At 34.0% G+C, this 19,942-nt stretch overlaps 2 long non-coding RNA genes across 2 annotated transcripts; both read left to right on the top strand.

The window, feature by feature from the left end:
* The first annotated feature begins 471 nt into the window (after nucleotides 1–471).
* LOC127857562 (uncharacterized) lies at nucleotides 472–7,665 on the top strand. The gene is made up of 3 exons (XR_008038474.1): nucleotides 472–551; nucleotides 2,586–2,707; nucleotides 5,730–7,665. It is a non-coding gene; the product is annotated as an uncharacterized LOC127857562 (long non-coding RNA).
* Nucleotides 7,666–12,601: 4,936 nt separating this feature from the next.
* On the top strand, nucleotides 12,602–18,712 carry LOC127857561 (uncharacterized). The gene is made up of 4 exons (XR_008038473.1): nucleotides 12,602–13,042; nucleotides 14,766–14,887; nucleotides 16,301–16,466; nucleotides 17,252–18,712. It is a non-coding gene; the product is annotated as an uncharacterized LOC127857561 (long non-coding RNA).
* Nucleotides 18,713–19,942: the final 1,230 nt, after the last annotated feature.

Raw genomic sequence — 19,942 nt, forward strand, 5'->3', positions numbered from 1 at the left:
AATCATAGGTACAACTCGCGTCAGCTAAGGACCGCAGATCCGAAAGTATGACAACAAATACGTATAAAGTAAACCTCGCATCAACTCCGCAACAATGGTCCTTCGTTTCGAAGATAAAACGGTGATAATGATGGTATTTAAGGACACGCTCTGTTACGTTAATCACATGAACATGTATTTTCCGTCATTTACATGTCATAGGCAAGAACATGATGGTTATTTAATGCATGCACCAAATGTCCTTTAATTAAACCTGCTCAGCAAATGTACTTTAATCGGTTTCAATGTTGTTGTTTGTTTGTTGTTGATTTTGATGTTGCTATTTTCAAGTAAAACACGTTTTAGTCACAATTTCACGAAATTCCCGGTGATATATATTCAACCAAATGTATAAACTCAAACTTTAGGAACCGTTTCAGGTTACTTAGTTCGTCCTATAAAACCATATATACATTTGTACTTCCTCGTTCGCTTTCAAAGTCCGAAAAGATACGGAATAATTTGGCTGAGATCTTTTTTTAGCATACCCTTTTACGACTTGACAAAGACAGGTAAGAAAGTACAGATTACATACACATCCGATAAATATATGTGCAGTATTGATATTTAAATTTTGTCCATCCTATTACTGTATTACACGATAATACGATACCTTTTTTGGTGCTAATATAACTAAAATGTCGGTGAGAATTAAAGCGCAAACACTACTTTCTATAAAAAAATTGATCGGATAAAGAATGAACACTATTTGATAACAAGACGAATTTGCAGGAAAGTTTCAATCCTATGGGCATCTGTGACATTATCTGTAATAATATAATTTCAGAAAAAATAATTGAATTTGTTCACTTTCGTTTTGTAAGGATTGTTTACAGTTACACATGAGTCGACATGTACATTGGCAAGCTGCAAAATCGAATCCTCGTCGACCGTAATTGTGTGTAATAAGTGTTAACAAACAACTTTGTTAACGCAACTCGTCTTATTGTAGTTTGACTTGATCTTCGAAACCCAGCGGTATATATAATAATTTTAAGAAGTCCGCTGTTAAAACACTGTATAAAGTAAAAGCGTATTTTAGTGATCGCGGGATCCCCTTTTAAAGTATTTTTGTAATGCGTAGAGCTTGAAGTAGCTGTTATCATGCATTAAATCAAAGCGCTGAAAGCACTGTAGGTGTTCGCTGTTGTAAAATGTCATTGCACAGGCTAATCAGTACGCACAGGCTAATCTTATTTGACATGCATTAAGCACCGTTTTCCCCGAAAGCAGCCAATATGTACATATTTCAATGATAAACACCAGACTGGCAAATCTCGTTTTACAAGCTGTTAAACACTATTAGTCATATAAACCCTCTGCAGTGTACCAATTACACAGCGGTTCATCACATGCACATTTATGTTGAGGCACGAACCACAACTCTGCTAGGAGAATGGCATTTGTCGTCTGCTGCAACAGGCAGTGGTTGTCTTTCCATACCGTACCTAAGGCTTCTAAGCACATACTGATTTGCAAAATATAGTCTGTAACATAAGTGTGAGCTAACGCTCACACTAAAAAGTGTATGAGTGAAATGAAAACAGGTATTATGAACTTAGCGTTCAGTACCTTACTAACTATTTGTTCTCTTCTAGTTACTGTTAGCCCATGATACTTCACATTATTAATAAAACCAAGGTACGAAAGTTATGAAATGTCTTTAATCCAATATATGTCCATAAAACCATGATATATATAAAGATGAGTTCGTGTTTTATAATGACTAGCTAATTTGATTGACACATGAGGAGTGGTTAATAATTTACCTGTCAATCGAAAATAGTGTTTTGTTGTTGCTTTGATGTTATTCATTACAAAATCAACTACTGGCAATTATCAGATAGAACTGATGTGTTAAATGGTACTGAATGTTCCTAACCCACCCCTGCTGCTGCACAGGGAGTGTTTAAATGACTTTCTACGAAAATGAAACATATATATTCCACCTTAGAAGATGTAATTTATAATTAGCTTAAAGACCTAAATAGTTATTTACAATAGTAGATACTAGTATTAGTTATCATCAAATTGTTGACCACGATTAATAATTTGATCCGTTTAGACGATAAATAACCCATTCACAAGAGCTCTAAGGTTCAATTCACAAGGCCAAGGCTGGTTTCACAAAGGTCTTCGTGATTTGTAATATATTGTCTGACATAGGATAGTGGCATTATTAGTATTCAGGTTAAATGTCACAAAACGGTGATTATCGGTATTTTACACAAATGCCCTCAATTTCTCCACCATCTTTGCGAAAGTCCCAAAACCGCTAGTTACAACAAGGTTTGGAGCATTCTCATTACAGACCCAAAGTCCAATTAACTGGCCAGTCAAGTACCCAATGATACTTGACATAACACTTTTTACAGGCCATCAGAGCCAGTATTCTGGAAAGTATCCCTAGACCTTATGCAGTTTCGATGGCTTTGTAGGGTGGACTGACTTTCGCAGAGACAGGTCTAGATCTTGAGTTTGTACACTCGTGAGTGGATGCTAAATTGTAGTTACATCTACGTGTAAACTGGCACTCTCTTTTTCAGTAATTTAAAGAATGAACGAGTCGGACAGAAAATTGTTTCAAGCCATTTATCTTCGCTTTGTGGAGAGGGTTGATCCAAGTGAAATGATGGGATCTATAACATGTCTGACAGAGCATGCAAGGGTTAGTAGATTTGTATTTACTGACTGACAAGAGGTGTGTTTGTTATTCGAAATTGAATTCCTCCATATATAAAAACAGTGAAAAAATGAGTCAAAGTGGATGTTTGGATATATATATATTTTATAAGAAAATAAGGCTCGGACATTAATGTTCAATACAGGAGTTCTCTATCTTGTTACAGTTGTACAAACATCACTTGTATTGTCATGAAATTATACACTTGAAGGTTTCATAATCAAATCAAATCTTAAGACTATTTGCCAATGTTTCATTATTATGCGTTTGTCTGATAACGATGTAACATTCACCTTTGACGTTTGTCAAAAGTAAATAAAACACTGTGTATGCGCATCACCTAATAAACATATCTCTTAACATGTAAACCAAGTGTTTTATGATATCTTACAGACTTTTACTTTATTGCAGTATATGGGGTAATAATATTTATGCCCCATTCCATCAGGAGTTATGGTTTTGCACCTGTCCAAGGGTTGGTCGATAGGTCAGACAATAGGTCAGTCCGTGAGAAATCTAGAGAACGCTGTGATCTACAACCATGATAGTTTAAGTTACTTGGGATGTATTGAAGACGAATATATATTTTGAGGTCAAAGGTCAATGTCATAGTGGTTTATAACAGCACATTCTTTTCTGTTCCATATTTTGAGAACGCTTTTACCTATGATCATGCACATTGTTAAAGTGGTTATGTTGGTGAAAGGGGAGCGGCCAGCATATTTTTATGTCACCATGTTGAAGATTAAGGTCACAGTAGTTTGTTAATAGGAAATTTGTTTCGGCACTCTATCTTGAGAAGGTTTGAAATGAGATTATGCCAATGTGTTAAGTGGTTGTATTTGACGAAAAGAATATGCATTTTGATTTTAAGGTCACCAGGTTTCTAGAGATTTAACTTAAAATCATCTACATTGGTATGCTGGTAAATTGGGAGACAAAAATTACTTCTTTTGTGTTTAAGGTCATAAGGTGAAATGTAAAGGGTGTGTTACAGGCAATTTGTTTCTGCACAATATCTTCAAAAATGTGACCTATGATGACGAAAATGGGTAATTTTGAACTTGGTTGCAAAGGCAAACTCTTATAAAGTGTGATGTTATCAGGTTAAATGTCAATGTCACATGGGCCTGTATCATAAAATTGGTTTCTGCTCAATATCGAGAGAATGCTTTGACCTATTATAATCTAAATTGCTATCCTGATTTGGTTGGAGGAAAGCATAAAGCCTTTCGATTTTGAAGTCAAGAGGTCAAAGATCAATATCGCATGCGTTTACATAATACATAATAAAGAGATAATTATTAGGATCATATAAATAAATGTGACATCAAATGACTTTTAATCAAATATTTTAGGTCAATGATACGAGACTAATTTTCTGCAAGTAAAGGCATACAATTTTCACAAACATCTATTCACGGCCGTTAATCACGGGGGTGAATTTTTGAGATGTATTAATAACTGAGCCAATGCTACATCCGAGGCCCAGGCCCGGATGTTTTGAAATTTAACGGATAATTTTACAGGGTGATTAGGTTATATAATTTTTTTCAACTGGTTTGAATTTTAATTGAACAATGTAGTGCAATTCAGCGAAGATAAACTCATCCAAAAATGTACAGAAACATACAATCACAAGCTATTTGGAAACATGAGGACCTTTATAAGTTGTGGCATGTTATAATTCGTAAAAGCAAATCAATGTATTTTGCTCATCTGACTAGCACATTCCCAGCCAATTAAAGCGCTCATTATATTAAACGATTGCTTTGAACACGTAAATGCATGACCAAAAAACACCGGCTTCTAGCCGATCTAATATATATATAAAAACTAATCGAAATGCTTTTCTAAACTCTACCATGCCACGACTTATCAAGATTCTCAAGTTTTTAAATAGGTTGAGAATTATGTTTCTGTGCTTTTTGGATGAATTAATCTCCGCTGAATCGCACTATTTTCAGGATAGTATAAGAAATTCTCAAAATTGTCACAATGGCTCCAGAATCTTGGCAGCTCAGAAACTGTTCGAAGCTCTCAAGTGTCGTCCAGATGGTTTACAATATGCTGCGTATGCCCTCAGTCAGTGTAAATGTGAAGATCTAGCTAATGAACTACAGGTACAAAATATAATTCTTTGAATATATCATCATTCTATCAAATTATACTTGTCGGTATTCAATCTTTTTATCAAATGTATGTCTATATTTATTCAATTGTATTATTTTCTTATATTAATGCATTTTTTGAGAATGCACAAATGTACGTACAATACATATATGCAATACATATATTGTTGTACAGTGAAATACGTTTTATGTTGTTGATGAGTTACCCTCAAGAAAAGTTTCCTTAAAGAAATGATTCAAATATATAAAATAAATACAATTATACATGACAGACCTCTCAACTCGTTAATGCAAACATTAGTGTGAAAGCAATATCACATACAACGCAATTTGTAATCAGAAATGGTTCAAAAGTACTTTTAACAAAATATGTATTCGTTACACTATATTCTTCTTTTGTTTTTTTCTGATAATTTGTTTATATTTTTGAGTTTTATTCGGTGTTTTTTAGTATTAAAATATAGCTTTATATTTAAACACTGTCCAGTCTTTCCGCCTCGAGCTACGTTCGATTTTCCGTAACCTCCATTTGCATGATCGCTTGACTACACTTGTCATTTTTAAATAACAAACATGTCTGAGGCAACTTTTTTTCCTATGTTTAAGGATTGTTGCTGATCAATAAAAGATTATTTTAAATTTAAAGTAAGAATTACAATCCATATGCATATATCACAGCATTATATATTTTTATATATTTTCTTGACAGATATTTCAACAGAGATCAACGGATGATGAATAAAAGCTGAACCATTTCCCCCACTGTAACCCAATGATGTTCAATTACAACGCATGCGATTGTGTCTTACTTATGTATAAATAATTAAAAAAACGAAAAATATCAGTGGTTAATGTTGTTCATGTTTATACTTCAGCACCAGGGCACCAAACTCGTGTCAAACCAGGATGGTCTCACATAGTACAAGAGCCAATGGAAGCTAATTTACCGCCAATGGAAGCCAATTATTCAAATTTCCATGTACTTACCATGGAATACAAATGGCCGGTGCTTCAACAATCCAGCAGAACCAAACTTCATATGGGCCAAACGAAACAAACAGGAATGAGGCTCCATATGGTAGCAATAGATACCCCAATAGTTATGCTTCACCATTCAACCAGAATCAGACTCCTCGCGAGTTATATGTTCTAGGCAGGTACACGGTTAAAAACTTCCAGTATATTGGTATGTCTGCTACATACTCAGGAGCCTCGAATGTTGATTTTCCTGTGCCAAAACGGTATATATCACAACAGCCTCAGCAGGGTGTTAATCATATGCAACATCAGCCGGTCAGAGTTGTGTATGCACCGTCAGCCCATTCTGCGTCCATGTCGGAATTTCAAAATGACCCACAAGATGATCAATCTCCACAAAACTTTGGTGGTAAAGAACCATCTATGGAACCATTAAAGATCAATGTGTCACAGAGTACAGGCATCGTTTCTGAACAGGACAACGATTTGAATAAATCTGATACAGATAATGAAGATTCAGATTTTACTGTAACGAAAAATATTGAAACAGAAGAGAATATTTTATATGTACCAGATTCTGATTCAGGTAAAATTATTCAGGACCAGGACAACGTTCAATGGAGGCAACCAATGACGAATAATAAAGTTGGAATAAAAAAGCAAGTAAGTTTAAGAATGACCGAAGAAAGTTGTGAAAATGTTCCATTTAAACTACAAGCAACTGGTTTTGATTCAAGCGAGACTACGCTTAAAGAGTTTTACAACCCAATGGCAATGTAAAAAAAGAGGACAATAATGCAACTCATGCTGGATTTGATTCAAGTGAGACCACACTTAAATCCCCGATAACAGATAATGAACAAAACGTTTCGTCCAACGTAGAAAGTACGATCAAACTTTCGTTAAGATCAAAAGCTGATAAAATCAATTTTGAAACAGAAATCACCCAAGAACATGTTGAGAATATACGACAGGGATGTTTCTCAAATGTCTATTCCACAACTGCTTCATTATTGCCTTCAACTCAAAAAGTGTCAACAGAAAGAACCGATAACGTTGAAGCAACGCAGCAACCAATCGACAACTCTCTGGAAGATGCTAATATACCGGAAATAAGGATCCTTCAAGACGATGCTGAACTCGAAAGTATAATCAAGAAAGGAGGGAAGGCGAATGCCTTTGGGATTCCTAGTTATAGAAAAGATGGTAAAACCGAGGATGGGGTAAGTTTTGTGTCAGATTCTGAAGAAAGAGATATGGCTGCGAATTCCGATGAGTACATTTCAACGGATGGTATTCGTACTACAGAAGGCAATACCGTGCGAGCTGAGATAAATGGCATGAACGAGTACTTTGAACAACTGAATGACCATCCTAAAGATTTGACCAAAGATCAGATCAAACACAACAGTGTCCAGAAAGGTATGATTGCTATTAGGCCAGAGGTTGCTGAAAATGTAAATGCGGAGAATTCAACAGATGAACGATTTAGATGGGTCAGTTTTGGGTCATCGTTTGCGAGTTTAATTTACAAGGGTTTGCACCCAGATGTTTGAGGACACTTTGCCAACGTTAACGCTGGTTTCATATAAGAATTTGTATTCAATGCTTGTTTATGTATATTAAATTGGATAACATAAAGTGCAAAATATCAGCTCGTGCTGTGCTGTGTATGGTCCAGGAATATCGTCAAATCGAAGAATGTGTATCCAATAAACATATATTTGTATAACATAGTTAAACGAATAAAACAATTATGAACATGATTGATATATTTATTGATTGATTGATGATACAGATAAATCGAAGCAGGCCGTTTATAAGCGCTCATATAATTTGCGAGTCTTAAGTTATACATTTCATGATTATCTGTGATATTACTATGTTGTTAAGCTGATAGCTATTTATTTAAGCTCGATTGCATCGTAAGCATATGACTTATTTGAAACGCCATCGAGTCCGTTTCCTGGGACAAGAACCAGTACTTGGTGTCTATTGGGGAGGTCGCCAGAACGCTCCCACAGTGGGGATCGAATCTTTGACCTAACGGTCGATATGCCGACACCATATCAACTACACACATGGTGACCTCATTGTTGTTAATTGTTGCGCGCTACCTTTTTACAACCATAAACTAGTATTATATAGAGGATATTTGCTGGTTTCAATAGATTATCAATTTTCATTAAGACTTGATAATAGCATTTGATATTTTCACATCTGACGCAGCCATGAGTGAACATATTTTAACATTATATAACACGAGTGCATAAAAATCGATAATCTCTTTTCCAACATTTATATACATTTTAACAGATTTAAACTGGATAATTTTCCTTGGATAATAACGTCATGACGCAAAACAACGATTTCATTTCACTGTAAATCAGGGTTGATTCTCGATATCTTAAATTGTTATTGGTAATTATCAGCGAATTATCGTTTTTATTACCCTAAAAGCACATAAAAGCATCAGATTGATATGATGAATTTATTTAGGTATAATGTTCTGTTTTGTTTGTTACTGTTTATACAATCTTATTAGTTTTATTTTATTAGCATTTCATACAAACCCAATACAAGTTATTTGAAATTAACATTAAATGTGTGTATTTTAATTTAATGTATGATAGAAATGTATACTTCATGATTGTTATCATCAATTTTTCTCAAATATTTTTGTCAGAAAGCAATACATCTCAACGAGCATTTTAATCAGAATGCAGAAGAGTTATCAGTATGTGTGTAACAACACATGTTGAGTGTGTATATCAGGACTTTGTTTCATGACTTTTAGATCTTACACGTGTTGTCATTTCATACCATATTTTATTCAACTTATTCAGGAATTGTGTTTTTAAGAAATTCTAACAGGTCTAACAGACATATTTCCTAGACGGGTTTAATAAATGATGCTTTGGAATGACAACTAATGTCAGATATCAAATTAGCCCACGAAATTAACATTTATGTAAACGTCATGAAAACCCGAAAAGTTGCTTTACAAAGCTTGACGTCAGTTGACGTTTCAACATGATTTCGTCAGTCTTACAAAAAAGCCAACAAATGCTCCAAAAGGCTACATAACCCATTTTTAAGACAAATATACATGATGATAACATTACTTAGAAAACAAGGTGTAACATGTGATACAATTAAAATATTTCATACATTTTATTGAAAGCAAACGGTCTGAATGATATTCCTGTATGATTCTATCTGTTTTGTGGACTTTTGACCGATGTGAGCTCTCAATGACGTTTGCAATGTTTTCGAATTTTACACATTTGTTGTGATTGAAACCAAACAAGGACAATGGCATGTTGTCATTAAGATGTTGTATTTCATTATTCCGTATGATGCAACTCGCTTGTAATTATTTCATTTTCATGGATTTTGATCCTTTCAGTATTATTTTGTTAATTAAAGTTGGTTTTGAATTCAGTATGTTTTATGTAGCCAGTCTTTTATATACCCTATTAGTATTTGTTTGAAATATCTTGAACACTTTATAATATGTTTCTTTGTTGTGTTTATATTTTTTAGAAATCGCTGTGTTGTATCACCTTTTTCATTTAGAAACACGCGATTTATAGCTCCATATTGTGAATTAATATGTAGTTTTCATTTCATTACGGTACATAATTGAGGTTTACATGGTCAAAACCAGTCCACCTTTATAACAAAACAATATTAACACGTACCAGGTAAATAACATTTGCTTGACTAACTCAATAGTAAGTTCTGTGGTAGGACAGTTTTTCCAGCTTAGGCGGGGTAACTTAAACCAAACATGTGTTTACCCCTTAATCATCATTTATTCTTATTACCTTTGTCAAGAGCTATACCATACTGAAAAAGGAATATATTAATATGATATACGTTAAAATTCCGATAATAGACGATTGTAATGATATTTATTACTTAAATGATAGACATTTCAAATGTAATATTACAATAAGTACAGAGGAACTTCTAATTGAATATTATTTTGTCTATAATACAAGCCATTGTTAAATCCATGAAAATAATGGAAAAAATACGTCATGTTTGACTAGTGTAGAATAATTACTCCTTATGTTTTTATACCTTGAGAAAACAGAGCTTGAAGCATGTGCGTAAAATAAAATGTCTTCCCGCTATAGCCTGTGCAGGCCGCACAGGCTAATCGGGGACAACCTTTTCAGCTTGTATGGAATGTTAAAGGATGTCTCTTTTTAACGATTCCAGTTACTGCTGAATTTCTCGTCCGTGATTGGCCAGTGGACCGTGGACTAATCTGAGTTAAGTCCCGTTTTCCCAGAGCGATGCTCATAAGGCAAGGTTAAGTATTTAGTAATTGGAAAGCGGAACCAATCAAATCTTCAAATCAAGTTTGGTTACGTCAAATATTGTCATAATCTGATATGGTCCGTTCGAGTTCTTGTAAATATTAAATGATTTATTAGAGAAATATATGTTACGTAGGTTGATTACCTTTCGATTTAATAGTATATCCAATGCTTGCTTGAAGTTAATAGTTTCTTTCACATAATTGAAATTTCTTCGTTTCCGCATGTATAATCCCTGGTCACCTTACTTAAATTCCCATTTTTAGCTCTACTATTATATATGAAATATATAATAATGGAGCTATTCCACTCACCCCGGCGTCGGTGTGAGCCTGAGCGTGCAAATGTTAAAGTTTTCGTACCACACCAAATATTTCCTATGTCCCTTGACATATTGCTTTAATATTTTGCATACTTCTTTACCAACATGACCCCAATCTATAAACACGAGCAGACAACTGTATCAAGCATTTTGTAAGAATAATGACCCTTTTTCCATTTAGAATATGCATATTATTGATAAATCTATGTTAAAGTTTGCATACCACCTCAAATATTGTCAATGTCCCTTGACAATGCTTTCATATTTTGCAAACTTCTTAACCAACATGACCTCAATCTATAAACAAGAGCAGACAACTGTATCAAGCATTCTGTAAGAATTATGACCTTTTTTTGTCTAAGTAACTGAATATTTTGTTAAATTATGTGTTTAGATCCACTTGACTTCTAAAGTATCAAAGCTATTGCTTTCAAACTTCAAATATTTTCTTACTATCATGAGGGTTCTGTACCTGCCAAGTTCAATTTGACCTTGACCTTTGAATGACATTGACTCTCAAGGTCAAGAGTAAATTTTAGTTAAATTGCCATAACTGTTTTTTTATTTATGATCAGATTGTATTAATACTTTGAAAAAACAACACTTACCTGAATACCACAATTGATTCCACCCAAACAATACCCCACGCCCCAACACAGAATCCCTGCCCCCCCCCCCTCCCCCCACCCAAATTCCTTTTTTTTATTTTTGAAAGATCATCTAATAAATGACCACCCCCCACATTATACCCCCCCTCTCACCCCCCACCCTACTCACCCACCCCCCAAAAAAGTTATTTTTTTTCCTTTTTTTATTTTTGAAAGATCGTCTAATAAATAAACACACCCCACATTAACCCCCCCCCCCCTAACCCCCCCCCCCCCCCGATCAACCAAAAAAGAATATTTTTTCTTTAAACATGGTTCAAAAACAACAACAGATATTTATTTACTTTACTTTTGAAGGACCGTCCAAACTTCCCACCCAAACTATTGCTATCAAACTTGAAATAAAATCTTATTAGTTTGTTTTATGTCTTTACACATGTTCAATAGATTGTGGAAAATATACCTGAACTTACCTTGACCTTATTGAATAATTTGAACAATTACCCCATGATGGCTTACGTTATACTGTTAAGCAATCGAATAGTCGAGCGCGCTGTCCTCTGACGGCTCTTGTCAATTAAAACTACGTTTGAGATTTTGTTTTTCGAAAATCAAAACGTGCTGATTTTGGAAACATAAAAATATAAGTTTGGGAATTGACCATTTCCTTTACGACAACTATAACAACTACACAAAATACACAACGTAGGTTGGCTAAACGTTTTTCTCGTTTACTTTTTTACTGCCTATTCTCAAGATATTTCTCAAATAAATAATGATGATAATGCTAAATCTCTTTGCAACATATCTTTCGTTTGATACATTAAAGTTCAATGTTCGACTATAATTAACCATGTAAAAAATGATCGAAAACTCATCCTGGAATACCAAACAAGTGTATCGGGTCGGTACTAAAAGTATATAGAAACGTTTTATTAGACACAGAGACGAAACAGCAACACTCACGTCACCAAATGACCGGAGATCCTTACACATCGAATAGAAAATTAAGCAGACGAAACAATATACAAGCGTTATCTAAGGACCGCAGATTATTGAATATTCCAACAAATCGTGAGTTTAACTCGCTTTATCTGAAGTCCGCAGTTCCTAATATTTACCATATAATCGAAGATCCGCAGATCCTGAAATATCTAAAGAAATCATGGGTAAAACTCGCATAATCTTAGGACTGCAGACCCTTAAAATCCGACACATAATTAGTGGAATTCGCCTAATCGAAGACACGCAAAACTGTGTATAATCGAACGAATGTTGCATATAACTCGCGTCATTAAATGACTGTAATGCTTAAATATTAAAAAATATCATGAGTAAAACTCGCGTCATCTAAGGAGCGCAAATCCTTCAACACCGACAAATCGTAACAAAAACTCGCGTCATCGAAGGAACGATCCTTTGCTATTGAAATAAATATGGGAAGTACAACGAGCGAGGTATGGTATAGGGGAGATAACCATGAGTTGTGGTTAGGTTAGGGTTAGTGTTACGGGTCGGGTTAATTAGGGTTAAGGTATAGGTTAAGGCTTATCCTAACCCAAACCCGACATTTCCGCCATGTTCAATAAAAGTTTGATATTTAATTCATGTGCCAAATATACTTTTTTAATTAAAACGTTCAACAACGGATAACAACCAAATTTCTTGTTTTTATCGGTATCCACGTTGGTGTTGCTGTTTTGTTTTTGTTGTTTTTGCTGGGTTTTTTCAAGTTAAACACTTTAATTACAATTTCACGACATTCTTTGAGAAATGTTTAACCATATGTTTAAACTCAAACGAAGGGAAAACCTAATCAAGAAAATAACTTTTCGTATAAAACCATGTAAACATTTGTACTTCCTCTTTCGCTTTCAAAGTAACATAAATGCGAATGTTTACCTTTGATCTTCTGATATAGCACACCATCTTACGACTTAAAAAGACAGGTAAGGAAGTACTGATTTCAGAAACATGCAATAAACATCTTTACAGTTACTCGCCCATTCTGATTACTGTATTACACGATACTATGAAAACTTGTTAGGTGCTTTTTAACTGAACATTCTTGGAATGTAGGTGAAAATTAAAGCATGAACACGTGTTTGTGTAAGTGACTATTTTGTTCTCGAAAATAGAATAAAAACTATATTTTAAATCAAGAAGAATATGCAGGAATGTTTGAATTCAAAAGGCGTTTCTAACGTTATATGTAATACCTGTAATATAATTACAGAAAAATAAACGTGTTATGTTTACTTTCGTTTGCTACGGATTGTTGATAGTTACGGTGTAACTTACACACTAGCTGACATTTAATATGTGTATTAGAAAGCTGCAAATCCTCGTCGACTGTAATAGTGTCTTAAATGTGTAATCAACGGTATATATGATAATGATTCCGCTGTTAAAACAGTGTTTTAAAGCGTATTTAAGTATTTCTGCAATTTTTAAAGCATCAAATGGCTGTTACCATGCATAAATATATTTAATAAGTAAAGTGAATGGCAAACAGGTATTATAAACTAAACGTCCATTACCTTACATACGACTTGTTCTCGTCTAGTTACTGTAAGCCAATAATACATCACACCATAAATATTAAGAAAAACAAAAAATAAAAAAAGTTGTTAAAAAAAAGTTGTTAATCGAATATAATGCTAATGTACGAAGATGAGTTGTAATTGTATAATTATAAGCTCCATTGATTGACAGATGGCGAGTGGTCAATACTTGACCTGTCAATTAAACATGTTTCATGTTATTGCTATGCTGTTATGCTTCACAAAGCTTAACTACTTAAAACAGTTTAATTGATATGATGTCAGTAATGGTACTGATAATTCCGAATTCTCCTTTACTGCTGCACATGGAGTGTTTAATGACTTTTTTCATAACTGCCACATACTGATTCTACCTTTGAATATGACTAATATTTCACGATAAGTCTGACTCTTTGTAATTGATCCATATTATGTCCAAATTAGTTCTTTTCAAAGAGAAGCTGTTGCTTATCAGCAAATTACTGACCACTAAACATTGTTTGATCTGTATGGACAGAACTTATCCCGTAAACAAGAGGTCTAAGGTTCAATATAGAGAAGTGAAACTCCAGCTGCTACAGCAGTATTGCATTTTTTATATACACCCAACAATAATAAAAATAACAATACCGCTACCAGCCTATGAAGGCTGAAAATAGAACAACATTGAAGTCACAATGCCATCGGGTGTTTTCCTGAAGTTCTAGGGAAAAAAAGGTTAATGTCTTATATAGGCGATGCCGCGATGACATTATACGTATTCAGGCTAAATGTCAATAAACATATTTTACCGGTGTTGTATACAAATACGCGTCCCGCATTTCTCTAACATCTCTGCGAAAGTCTCCAAACCGCTACTTACAAAAGGGTTGGTGCATTTCTTTTACAGGCCCAAAATCCAAAGTTCTGCCTACTCAACTACAAATTGGCACTTTACCTGGACAACGTTTACTGGTCACGAGAGCCAGTATTCGTGCAAGTACTTTTAGACCTCGTGCAGTTTCATTTGCTTTTTCTAATGACGGACTGTCACAGAGACGGGTTGCTCTAGATTTTGAGTTTAAACACTCACGAATTATTGCTTCATTGTAGTTAAATCTAACATGTAAAATGACACTCTCCTTTTCAGTAATTTGAAGGATGGACGAGTCCGACAGAAGACTGTTTCAAAAAATTTACCTCCGCTTTGTAGATAGGGTTGATTCAATTGACATGTTGGGGTTTATTACATGTCTGTCAAAGCATACAAAGGTAAGTAGATTTTGTATTTACAGACAGAAAATACATTAAGTGACTTTTTCAAAACCGAATTCCTCCAGGTACAAAGCCAGTGAAAAAGAGGTGGATGTATAGATGTATACTTATATTTAATGAAAATAATGCTTGGGCATTATGGCATTATTTTAACACAAGTTCTCTATTAAATTAAGAGTGCACATACATGAAATGAATATTGCAATATATCTATATGACAAAGAAGCTTTAATTTGTGTCGGTCTGTTAACCATGTAATTCGGAATTTTCGTGTTTGTAAAAAGTTGAAACAAATGTTGTGCAAAAATATCTAATACTTAACATAGCTCATGTGTATACCGAGTTTCTTGATTATATCTTACAGACTTTAAACTCTGTTGCAGAATTTAGTGTAATATTATATATGGTCCACTTTGCGATACATGCTTTGCATCTGTCCTTGGGTTGGCCGACAGCTAAGTACATTTACGATGTATTTAAAAAAAAAGGCGAATTGGTTTGCAACAGGAAATTCGTCTTGGAACTATACTTTGAAAACGTTTTGAAATATAATCATGCAAATTGGTATAAAGGGTATATGGGATGAAAATAAAATGTATTTTCATTTTGAGGTCACAAGGTCGAAGGTCAATTTCACATGAGCTTGTATCAAGACATTTAAGATCCTGAAAGATATCTGGAGAACTACGCCTACAATCGTATAAATGGGTACTTTTGTGTGTAAGGGGGGGGGCAAGTATGACTTCTAATGATTTTGAAGTAAAAGGTCAAGGTCACATGGGAGTGTAACGGAAAATTTGCTTCTGAACAATGTCTTGATTATGCTTTGACCTTTGATAATGACAATTGATATAGTGGTTACTTGGGTGCATAGGTATTAGGACAAATACTATATAGTTTATGTTATCAGATTAAATAGCAAGGTCATATCATGAAATTAGTGTCTGCCAATTATCTAAAGAACGCCTTGACCTATAATCTAAATTGCTTAGGTCATTTCTTTTGAGGATATAAAGATGCCCATTGATTGTGAAGTCAACAGGTCAAAGATTGAGGTCTCATGTGCTTGTAACATAGACATTCTTCTACAAAATGAAATTCTTAAGATACTATAAGTTAGTAGGCTGGAAAGTCTTGGCGAAGAATGACCATACTGATTTTCAAATCAGAGATTTTAGGTAAATGACACAATACACTTTGCTGCAAATCGGAGATAAACAGGTTTTAAAAACATATCATGGCTTAGAACAGTCACCCAACTTTTTACTTCTTGTTTATGTTTTATTATTTCAATTATTTTGTATTGAAATGCTATTGATATAATAATCTGTGGGTATTTTTAATAATAATATGCAAAAATGTGTTTTTTTATATCAAGTATAGATGTAATCAAGTATTTGTTACTTTCAGGATACTATAACAAATTCCCAAACTTGCCACAATGGCTCCACGCCATTTGCAGCTCAGAAATTGTTTGATGCTCTAAAGTGCCTTCCAGATGGTTTACAGCAAGCTGCGTATGCCCTTCGTAAGTGTGGGCATAAAGATCTTGCTAGTGAGATAGAACGGCAGCAAGGTACATTTTAGAATATTTGGCTATCATATCAGATGTATCATACTATCGTGTCTCACTTAATAATACTTCATGCCACACAAAAACATATACATGTATTGAACACTTAGCAAACAAATATTCTCTCATTAATGTAGACATATTTTTATGTAAACAATCATGACATTATAATAATTTTCAAATAATGTACCACTTTTCAAATATTAAATACATTAAGCATGGCTGTATGTTCAGCACACACATATATCTTTGTTCATTCAATTATAATGTTTTAGTTTAACCTTTAGAAATTATACATATATCCTAAATAATCAAATACACATACATGAAAACCTAATTAAGCTATAAGAAAACAAAAGCTTAAGTCAAAGCGATGCAATTTATAAAAAATATTTAATCATACATTGAGCATTATCAATGCCGTTACAATAGGTTGAAGAGGAGCGAGTATGTTTTCATGCACGGGATAACGGGAACAGGTCTTTAGATTTTAAAGAAATTTAAAAAGCGTACAAAAGGCATAGATATATGAACTTCAATACACTGATTGACTCTAGAAACAAATTGATGCATGTACCTGTGTCTAACGTGTTAGACTGTTCACAAGTAAAATAAAAATGACTCTTGTAACAATGCTATCTTAAGTCAAGACTCTTGATCGTTGCATTTTATACAATAAGTTTGATTATAATCTGGAGAAACTGACAAACCATTAAGTATGCTAAATGTTAACAAAAGCTATAACATGGTAGAGGTAACTTACTATCTCTATAATATTACATTTTCAGCATCAGCACAGCACCACTTTCACGAAACACAACGCTCTAACAGCCCTCCGGTACCATCGGTTCATAATTCTCCCTCTAATGGAGCAAATTCTGTGTCCATGTCGGATTACCACAATTTTCCTCAAGATGATCAAGCTTTACGCAACTTTGTTGGTAAAGAACCATCCATGGAACCGGAACCATTAAAGATATATGGGTCACATAATAAATGCAGTGTAATTGAACAGGAAAACGAGTTGAATAAATCTGATACAGAAAATGAAGATTCATATACTGATTTTACAGTAAAGAAAAATATTGAAGTAGAAGAAAATATTTCATCTGTATCAGATTCTGATTCAAGTAAAATTATATACCACCAAGACAACACTGAATTTATGCCAACACTTACGAATAATGAAGTTAGCATTGAAAAGCCAGAACGTTTTAGAATGGTCAATAAATCCCCGATAACAGATGATAAACATGAAGATGCTTCCAACGCTGAATTTAAGATTAAACTTTCGTTGCGACCAGAAGCAGTAAAAAAAAAACAAGTTCGAAACCGACCTGAAGAAAGATAATTTTGAGAATATACGACCGGACTGTTTTTCAGATGTCTTTTCACAAACTGCTTCACACTTGCTTTCAGATCCGGAAGTGTCAACAGAAACAGTTGCTATTGCTGAACCGACAAAGCAACCAATCGACCACTCTCTTGAAGATGCAAGAATGCCCTTAATGATGTTGAACTGAATAGTATTATGAGGAAGAAGGACAAGGCAAGTATCTTTGAAATTTACAGTTTTAATAGGGAGAATGAATCCGAAGATGGTATTGTTTCAAATATGGAAGAAGGTGTTAGCGTTGGGAATTCCGATGAAAACATTATTTCAACTGATGCTATTCCAACCACCGTGGCAGCAAACAGTAATGGCATGAATGAATACATGGAACAAGACAATAACCCAATTCGCAGTATTCAATGTCCGCCCTTATATAATTCTGCCCAATCAGCAGGTGACGGACGTGAATTGGATGACATCGGTCAGAGACCAGAGGCAGCTGAAAATATCAGATTGGGCTTAACGTCATGGGTTAGTTTTGGGTCTTCTCTTTTAAGCTCTACCTTCATGTCTCTTACCGACCTCTTTCCCGACGGTTGAATACAGTTTGTCAGCTTTTGTGCTGCTATTTATTAAGAGTTTGCATGCAATGCTAGTTTATATATATTTTAATTTCAAATAACATAATATGCAAAATATCAGCGGGGTATGTAAGGTACAGTATTGAAATCAAAACCAAAGAATGTGTATCACATTCAAATATTGTTTTAATGTAATATTAATGAATAAAACAAAGTATTTTAATGATATAGAGTATTTGATTCACATGGTCTGTAAACGATCAAGTAGTATGTGATTCTTTGCTTAGTAATTTCATCATACTTAATATATCATTCAGTAAACTAATCGGGTCGTAATAGTCGTGTATTTATTTCCAATATATATGTATATATATATATATATATATATATATATATATATATATATATATATATATATATATATATATATATATATATATATATATATATATATATATATATATATATATATATATATATATATATACCTGTGCGATATGTGATACTTCTGGTCTTTGGTTTGTGTATTTTCTGTGTACAACCATATATTATTGTACTATATAGAGCATTTAAAAATAGTTTTTGTACATTATCGATTTTCATTCATTAGTGAACGGAGAATTGCATATTTTCATGAGTGAGCCATGAGTACAATTATTTTCTATGATCGCGAGAAAAGGAAGAAGAAGCAAATGTACCGTAAACATAACAAAAAAAAATTCTTGTTTTTATACCGTGTATTTGCACATTTGATATCACCCCCCCCCCCCCCCCCCCCTCCCCAAAAAAAAATATCTCTATTGATAATGTTCTGTGATAACGAGTTAATTGTTATTGTTTACCCAAAATACGTTTAGTCAACTTTTTTTAGCATTGATACATACTAAAACAGTTACAACAAACCAAATTGAACTGCGTTTCAATTGTTTAGAATATTAGCTTCATCGTTAGCCTGGATTTTCCCCACATATTTTGATATGAAAGGAACACCTCCCAGCGTGCATTTCAAGCAGACCGCCTTAAATTTTCCATTGTGTGTGTTCCTTATAATGAGTGTTTATCAGGATTTTGTGTCATTAACATAGTTCCGACAATTGTTTTCACTGCTTGCCATATTTTATTTAAAGATGTCAGGAATTTTGTTTTAGAGCAAGACTTTTGAAATGGAGTCTTTCTCAGCGTCCTAAGTAACGTTCGATTGGTCATTTTCGGCTCGGGTACAACTTACATGTACCCCGGGTACTCTTAAGTATACTAACATGTACCCCGGGTACGGTAAATATACTTAAACGTACCCGGTCGATATTAAACTGTTCCCGAGTTGTGTTCCCTCCCAAAACCCGATGTTGTAAAACACGCTACCGATTACCGTAAACGATATTGTTTATCTTAAACAAACTTCTCGTTTAATAAAAACTGCATCAACATGCTTTTTGGGTATGAGTTCCGATTATATAGAGGCCATTTAACAGAAAATTGACATAAAAAATGAACATAAGTAATTTAAAAAATAGCCCAAAATGACCGATTTAGCGTTAAAATTCCCGGGGAGGTTTTAGTATATT

Source organism: Dreissena polymorpha, chromosome 14, assembly GCF_020536995.1.
Source record: "Dreissena polymorpha isolate Duluth1 chromosome 14, UMN_Dpol_1.0, whole genome shotgun sequence".
In the NCBI taxonomy this organism is placed as follows: domain Eukaryota; kingdom Metazoa; phylum Mollusca; class Bivalvia; order Myida; family Dreissenidae; genus Dreissena; species Dreissena polymorpha.